At 49.0% G+C, this 7,099-nt stretch overlaps 1 long non-coding RNA gene across 1 annotated transcript in view; it reads left to right on the top strand.

Moving 5' to 3' along the window:
• The window catches only part of LOC110301532, a 9,172-nt gene extending 3,431 nt beyond the window's left edge, over positions 1 to 5,741 (top strand). The window contains exons 2-3 of the long non-coding RNA XR_002378725.2: positions 4,460 to 4,555; positions 5,418 to 5,741. This is a non-coding gene — a long non-coding RNA (uncharacterized LOC110301532). The remainder of the gene's footprint in view (positions 1 to 4,459; positions 4,556 to 5,417) is intronic.
• Positions 5,742 to 7,099: the final 1,358 nt, after the last annotated feature.

The raw sequence follows: 7,099 nt of genomic DNA, 5'->3' as shown, positions 1-7,099 counted from the left end.
AAAAACCAAAAAAAAAAAAAAAAAAAAAAAAAAAGCATGTTCCTGAAGCACCTTCCAGGCCCACATCAGCTACATAGTAAGAGCCTGTCTCAGGAAGCCAAGGTTGGAGTGGGGCTCAGCCGTGTTGCACTTGCCTCTCACACACAGGCCTCAGATTGATCCCCAACACCACAAGATCAAATAAAAGCCCATCTGCTCCGTCTGATGCTTTGTTCTCTCGGTTGGGATATTGCGGAAGTGGAGTCCTGTCCTGTTTCTGGGGGCATCTGACCTGGGAGCAAGTGACATCCACCTGTCCCCTCCCAGAAGCGCATCCTTTAATCTCTCTCTCCACCCATTCCACACTTGCCCAGCTCCTTTACCATATAATTATTTTCTTTCCTTTGAACTGAGAAGCCGTCTCTGGGTAGGTACTGTTAAGACTACGAAAATGTATTATCCACCAACATTTCCTCTCACACTTGGTGTGGGAAATGAGCCCCACCCGGCTCCATCTTCACGTTCTTGTGCTGCCTGCCTCAGTGTTTGCCAGTGTCCTGGAAGCAGGAGCTCCCCACACCCCCACTAGTTTATTTCTTGGTCCCAGTGGTTTACAGTTCATCTCTGCTTATTTGGGGCCTATGGTTGCTGATTTCATGAATGTTTCTGGATTTTTGACTGAATGATGCAACTGAGGTGGCTGTGGTGATTCTGTCCACCCTAGCGCTGCCAGAGAACCCACAACAACAGCTCGAAGGACTTCGGAAAGATGACATTGATTCTGACTTTCCTGTTCATAACCAGGGGGTTGTGGGTAGGCTGTGCAAGCTTCAGTTTCCCTGACGGACAGGGTCGGTGTGAGAATACTGGAGTTTCCCATCCAGACTGAACAAGATAACGTTTGTGTTTCGGAGAATGACTGAGACACTGATACCTCACAGGTTCTGTTCCTAGTGTTAGATAGTTCCTGCGTGAACCAGGTCATCTTTGCTGTTGTTACAGCTCCCTATTGCTCACAGCCACCATCGAAAAGTACCCCCAAACTCACTCAGGTCTGCCCCTTTCCTACAGCTGGGTTAATTCAGAGATAACTAGCCTGGCTGCTTTTTTCACAGAGAGCATGGGTATGAAATAGAGAGGCAAATGGCTCACTCCTGGCTACCCAGGAGAGGTGCCTTATTTCTGGAAACACACCTAGTCCAGCGAGTGCATTCTCTGTCGCCATCAAGGGCTTCGTACACTCTTCTTTTCCTGGTGACGGGTGTCACTCAGAGTCGCTCGCTCACACTCGCTCGCTCACAGTGGGAGAACGTTCTCTGCGTGACTCATCCTCATTCCAGGATAACGTGCTCTACTTTCGTTCTCTGCCTCCCACTCAGTTTCACATCCCTCTTTGGAGCCTCCGGACCCTCTGTGCCCCATCTGCGTCCCACGCCCATCCCCGCCTCTTCTACTTTGGTCCTTGCTCCAGACTGCTGCGCCATCCTCAGATTCTACTGCCTGCACTGGGAGGAGTCAGGTTTATGGCAGAGCATGTGTTACTGAGAAGCCTCTCTGATTCACGTTGGAAATAGCACGAAGGTGTACAAGGAGAAGTGTCTGTCTGTGTGTCCAGCATCCTGCAAAGGTCCAAGCACCGCAGCAAAGCAAAGAGCTACAGGCACCCCGGTTTCATTTCATTTCCTCCAAAGCCCCTGGGAATTCTTCTGAGCTCCCGGGGTTGCTGGTGAGCGGAATCGGACTGGGAAAAGACATGCCAGGGGCTCAGCCTAGGGATGTGATCATTGTGCCAAGATCTCCAGCTTCGTGTTTTGTTTCTTCTGAAACACGCTCTGACCTGTATAATTTGATGTTACTCACATCTAAATGCTAATAAAACAACTGAAATATTTGCAGATGAGGGGTGTGATAATTCATTTCAAAATTATCCAGGGGGTAGAAGAGGGGGAAAGGGTGAGGGTGGGGATCTGGGGACCAAGCCAGGTGAGTAAGACCCTGATAAACGATGAAGCTTTTTCTAGGATCCAAGTTATAGATGGTAATGCTTAGCTTGCTAGTTTAGATCCCTTTGTCTCTGACTTTTTCTTTTCCTTTCTTACAGTTTGGTGGGTTTTGCTCCGCCCCTCCAGAATCTGACTTTGCTGGGAAGCTGGCCTAGGCTGCATACTTCTTAACAAATAGCCCGGCTATTGCGTTAATCCACTAATTGCAGGATTCTGTGCCTTGTCTGCCTCCCAGCCCCAGCCCCACCCCACTTTGCTTTGGCCTCCTTGTCCCAGACTGTTCACCATCCTCACTTAAGGTCTTCTCCGCCATTCAGAATGTCCGCTTCCTTGCTTTAGCCTCTGCTGTGAACTATGGCTGTCTTATACCCCCACTAGCCCGGAGGCTTCTCTTTACCTTTATGTTTATTTGGTGCTGCTGGGAGCTGAACAAGGCCTCATATGTACTAGACAACTCATCCTCTACTGAGCTACATCTCTGTCTGGCATATTTTAATTTTATTTTAAGAGAAAGTCTTGCCAAGTTGCGCAGGCTGGTCTCAAACCCGCAATCATCCTGTCTCGGTTGGTGTTAGCTGGGATTACAGGCATGCAGTACCGTATGCTATTCTGAAATTTTGTTTTGGTTTCCCTCCTTCATCTCCTTCATTTCCTCCTCTTAGTATTTCTCCTGGTCCTCCTCTTTCAAGGGAGAGCTTTTAGGTTTATACTTTGAGCTAAAAACCCTGTTCTGCCTAGAGTACAGAAGGACACAGTAAACACTTGAAGTGTGCTGGTGTAACAAACAGGTGGTAGGTTTGTCCAGCTTTCTTTCTTTATGGCTCTTTTGTATAGAGTTTGAAATATTGTATTTTACCTTTGGGAAAACTGGCTTTAAGACAAATTCTTTTGCAGTTAAAACGATTCATAGTAACAGTTCAAAAGCAACTGTGGATAGTTTACCCGCAAAGGAGGCTCCACAAAGCAAGCTCCGGTGTGTGGGAATCACCGCAAAACTCAGCTCTCTTCCCCCAGCAAGTTCAGCCAAAGAAGGTGGGAGGGTGGGAAAATATCGAGGAAAAAGTGGCAGTTGTGTTTAAAATTTGGCCCTAGCCACTGAAGAGCTTTACATCTCGGGCCTGTCCCTGCTGGTTCAGTGCAGGCCAAGCTCCACATTCAAAGAGGGTCTCCTTTAGCTGTGGTTTGCTTGTTAGTTTCCACACATGCTGCTCTTTCGAAATGCTTTGAATTGGTGCTTTTGAAGATAGGGGAAGAATCACTCTGAAGACAGCAGTTTCAGGCAGGTCTGCCATCTTCCTCCCACTTCAGAATGCCATGAGCTGACCCCAAGGGCCAGACCTCTGCCCATCAGCAGCAAGTCCTTTGCCTCAGAATCCATTCACATAATAAACACAGGGTCTGAAAAGCCCCTCCTGTGAGCCCCAGCCATGTACCCTGAAGCTCACTGTGGCCTCCAACGCTGTTTCTCAACTCAGGGTGGATCAAGGAAGCACGTTTGTCTGGCATTGCGGCCATGCATAAAAGAGTCCACGTAAAGAAGTGTCTGCTCTGCTCGCCACAGCACCACAGAGCCTGCCCAAGCTGGTAGTCTGGGCCTTCTCAGGAGCTGCCTGATAGAACAAACACAAAATCTCCCACCAGAGAGACCCTGTCCCTCTTAAGCCCTGGCTGGGAGGATAGAAAGAGTAGCCAGCAATGGAAAGTTGGGAATAGGAGGAGGGTGGAGGTGTTCAGAGGCCTTTGCTCCCAGACAATCATTATCTTTGGAGAGTTTTATTGTCCATCTACAGGGAAGCAAGTGACCCAGTGGCCTCTTGCCATCCTCTAGTGTTCTGTCCTTTGATTCTAGGAGCTTGGCAAGTTTCCACTTTGCTCCGTTGGTACTCTGAACTCCATGAGTGTGATCTTGGTCGGGCTTTAATCGCCCCGCCCCTAATTTCCTCTACTGCCAAACACAGATGGCAGTGATGGGTGATGAGCCCCAAGTGCCAGGAAGCTACAAGACTCATGGTAGCCCAACTTCTACTAATGAAGGTGACACTTTAGGACTTTGGTGATACTGGGATGTTGTGAGGATCAGCCTGGCATGGAGAAGCCACATGAGAGCTTTCCAGGATGTCCAGGGTGACACAGCCCAGTGTTCTTTGTGGTGTTCCTCTCTGCCCCACCACCCCACCCCACTGCACCCCCTAACTGCTTTCAGTAGAGATGGATTAAACAAAGGTGGATCCGTACAATTCGTCCTTCTTTCCTAGTCCCATTCCCTTAAAAAACAAAAACAAAACAAACAAAAAAACCAAGATCTCACTGTAACGCAGGCTGGCCTTGAACTCACAGGGATCCTCCTGCTGAGTGAGATTAAAGGCATGTGCCCCAGGTCCATCATTCATGGATGTTTGGAGCTCTTCTTCTATGTCTCCTTGGGATAAAATCTGAATTTCTCACTCTTGCTCCTTCCTTCACTGGTTCACACCAAGGCAAGCCTCCAGTCCACCATGTTCACACCAAGGCAAGCCTCCAGTCCACCATGTTCACACCAAGGCAAGCCTCCAGTCCACCATGTTCACACCAAGGTAAGCCTCCAGTCCACCATGTTACCCAGAAGTCTGGTATGTTCTGTCTTTCCCCAAGTGCTTAGGTTTTGAGTGATATTGTAGGACATGTCTCCTGCTTTGGGTTAGGACATCAGCACAGACATCTCTATGGGACAGAGTAGCATAGAGGATGAGTTATTTTTCAATGGAGGCTTCAGCTGACCCTGGTTTTGAGTCAAGTTCTCAACATGCAACTATAGCTATTAGTCACAGAGTGCAACAGTGCATTCACAGGAAACTGGGAGATGTGTACATACAGTTCCTCTCTGTGTAGATAGGTGTGTGTGTGTGTGTGTGTGCGTGCATGTGTGTGTAGGGGTGTGCATATGCACATGCATGCATGTAAAAGCCAGATCAAAGTCAGGTGTCATCTTTAATTGATCTCCACTGTATGTTTTGAGACAGGGTCTCTCACTGTACCTAGATTTCATCCATCCAGCTAGGCAGATTGACCAGCAAACCCCAGAGCTCCACCTGTCTCTGCGCTGCTGGAATTAGAGGTACCCATGGCTGTGGATGGCTTCACAAAAGTCAGATTCTCATGCTTGTGTAGCAAGCACTTGACCAACCAAACCATCTCCCTAAGCTCTCATGTCCACATCTTGTCTGCCAGTGGCATCTCCCATGGCCTGTCCTTGAAAAAGACTAGAGGCCTGCCAGCGGCCGCTGGGGCTGCAGGTGTCCATTTCTGAGCTGTGTTCCCAAGCCCAGGCTGCACCATGCTCCATCCTGCAAGGGGGCATCTAAGCCATGGAGAGTCAGACTAAAGGCATCTTTGTATTTCTACTTGGGTCTTTGATGAATGATCACTGTCACCCCAGACAACGTCTTCTTCCTCTAGGGCTCAGTTTCCCACCTGGACACCAGTGTGACTTTCAGACAGCAGTCACTCTGACTCTGGAGCCCAACTGAGACTGACCAGAAATGGGGATGTGACAAGTGACGCCAGCTAGACCTCCTCTAGCGACTGCACCACGCGCATGGAAAGACACACTGTAGGGCGAGGGGGACAGAGTTACGCCCGGGCTCTCTGGATGGCAGCTTTGGAAAGTTGACGATTTATCACCTACCCCAACTCCTTCTCAAGTGTGGTCTGGGACTCGTTGCTCATCTGCGTGATTTTGCCAAGTGGTGTTTGGACTTGGCGTTGGGAGTTCACACTGTAGGCGGTGATGGCAGTGATCTGAAGCCTGAATACCTTAATAAATAATTACGGTGATTCTGTGGTCACCAGACATGACCTCATGAGCGCCCTCGCACTGATGGAATCAGCTGAGGGAGCATTTTCTTTCGCCTTTCTGGTGATATGATCTACAAGCTCAAGCCTTTCTGTGAGAAACTTTGGAGAGCCATCCAGCTGAGCTGGATATGTGAGGCAGGGTTACACCACCGTTCTTTTCATCCGTGCAGTTTCTCCAGAAACTTGTGAAATTAAGGCATGGTTTGGTCAGAGAGTCCAGGAAAGCTCAACCCCACACTTGGGCAGTGTCTTCTCTCCATGAAGTTCCCAAGAGAATCCATGTCCCCCAAAACCGGAAGCAAGGAAGCCACCTGTGCTGCTGAGCCTATCACTCAGGGGGTGAGCTCAGGTGGTCTGAGGCGTGACACAGCTTTTGTCCATGCCTAGTCCCAGGACTTTCCTGTGGCCTGTGGAGATGAAAGTCTAGGCAGCAAGAAAGTGTTACAAGACGCTGGGAGCCATAGCAGCATGTGGTTCACATCCCTCCAGAGCAGAGCTACTCAGGACTCTGCTCCAAGCCTGCCGAAGTGGAGGCAACCACAGCCTTGGCACACTGTGGAGGGGTGAGAAGGGAGACACTGTTCTGCAGGAGGGAGACTCCAGAGACCCCAGCCTGCCCCTGGGAATAGGCTCTGGCACCCCCACAGCCATCTTTGAAGTACAGACCTGTCACCACGTGTGCCCTCTGACACTCTTCCTGTACTCTAGGCACGGCCACCAGCATAAAATAGATCCAAGTGCTAGACACGCTTGACTTAGTCTGAGATTGAGTAATGTTCTCTTGAGTTGTTCTCAGATGTACACACAGTGTGCCCTGATGCAGAAGGTGCCCTCTCCCCCAAGTTTAAGCAAAAGCAGGGTTACTGCTTGCTTCATGTGAGGCTTTAGGTTTTTGTTGTTTGTTTGTTTGTTTGTTTGTTTTTTGAGACAGGGTCTTAATCTGTAGCCCACGTGAGCTTGCAATCCATTATGTGGTCCACATTGACCTTACACTTGAGTATTTCTCTGCCTAAGCTTCTGAGTACTGGAGTTGCAGGCAGGCCAGTGTTCTTCCTTCCTTCCTTCCTTCCTTCCTTCCTTCCTTCCTTCCTTCCTTCCTTCCTTCCTTCCTCTCTTTCTTTTTCTTTTCTTTTCTTTTCTTTTCTTTTCTTTTCTTTTCTTTCTCTCTCTCTCTTTCTTTTCTTTCTGTCCATCCATCCATTCATCCATCCATCCATCCATCCATCCATCCATCCATCCATCCATCTCCCTACCCACCTATCCACCTATCCATCTATTTATCC

Source organism: Mus caroli, chromosome 1, assembly GCF_900094665.2.
Source record: "Mus caroli chromosome 1, CAROLI_EIJ_v1.1, whole genome shotgun sequence".
In the NCBI taxonomy this organism is placed as follows: Eukaryota; Metazoa; Chordata; class Mammalia; order Rodentia; family Muridae; genus Mus; species Mus caroli.
This window is presented reverse-complemented; position numbering and strand designations above follow the sequence as displayed.